Source organism: Morone saxatilis, unplaced genomic scaffold (assembly GCF_004916995.1).
Source record: "Morone saxatilis isolate NCDOM2014 unplaced genomic scaffold, NCSU_SB_2.0 Contig14, whole genome shotgun sequence".
Classification (NCBI taxonomy): Eukaryota; Metazoa; Chordata; class Actinopteri; family Moronidae; genus Morone; species Morone saxatilis.
Genome location: NW_023339696.1, coordinates 10,510,866 through 10,512,192, shown reverse-complemented (window position 1 = coordinate 10,512,192; position 1,327 = coordinate 10,510,866).

Genomic DNA, 1,327 nt, shown 5'->3' with positions numbered 1-1,327 from the left:
TGTATGGGGTGGGGAAGATGGACTTAATCTACTACAGGTGAAGTGACAAAACCATTAGGTGTTTGAGTCATTCAAAAGAAAGAACCATACAGCAACTGTATAACTTACAGTTTCAAAGAACATGTTTATAGCTGTACATGGAAACCTTGGAGGGAGCATGGCCCGCTCCACGACTGTTTGCATTATGCTTTACACAGAAACATCCCCAACCGACGCTGTACAGCCACAGAGACGATGTATGGCCCGAAAATGATGAGATACAATAATGAAATGCAATCAAAATTGCAACTGGACGAGGGGTCCTTAAGGAGAAAAATGCCATCTGAACAGGTTAATTAAGTTTGACACAAAGTACAAAAAAAAAAAAAAAAAAGGCAGACAACTCTGTTCATGACACTGAAGTTGATAAAGCAGCAGTGTTTTGTTTTTTTTGTTCTAGTAGTGAAGCTTCAAGTCCCTGCACATTACTTAAGAAACGTCGTCACGTTCACCAGGTCTTCCTATGAACTCAAATTTCAACTAATTAATGAAATTCATTGCACATTTGTTTACAAACAGCTCATTACATTTCTTCATTCCGACATTTAAAAATAAAAATCTCCAACTTTTTACACAATCTCACGAAACGTGTGATTTTAAATTTTTGTAGTGATAGTAAATGGAGGAGTGCGGCTGTTTGTTTTACAGCATCACAGGCACTGCGATAAAAACCCAGTGACAAGTAATTGAGACAAAACTACGCGAGCAACTCCCTCCGCATTTTCAGAGCATAAAATGAAGCATTACAAAATGAATACATTTTTCAGTTGGATAACCTCTGTAAGGATTAATATGACAATCCCCGTCTAATAACACCAACCATTCTCACTGAGATGTCTCAAAAATATGAAACTACTTAGTGTAAATGTTCCTCTAAAATATAAATAAAGGAACATACAGTGTGTCAACTCTGAAGATGAGGGATTTTTAGTTAAGGTAGTTATCCAATCATCCTATGCATGGATGGCACTTCCTAAATATCAACCCCTTCTTATTCAATTGCTGCTACAGGAGGATACCACACATAGCTTCTCTCCAAGTAGGAGACTGTGACTAACACCCAACAAGATGTTACAAAAAAAAAAACAAGAAATCAATCTTCCAAAAAAAAAAGGCAACCACTGAAATAATCGCACAACATGAAGGAGCAAAAAATGAACAATGTTTGAGAAGAAAAGCTTGAATCTTCAGTTTTAGGTCTGCTGAAATCAAAGAGCTTATTCCTATTTGGCTGTAGTAATACGTTTGCCAGCCCAGTGTGTTGAAGTCCTTTTTTTTTTTTTTTTTT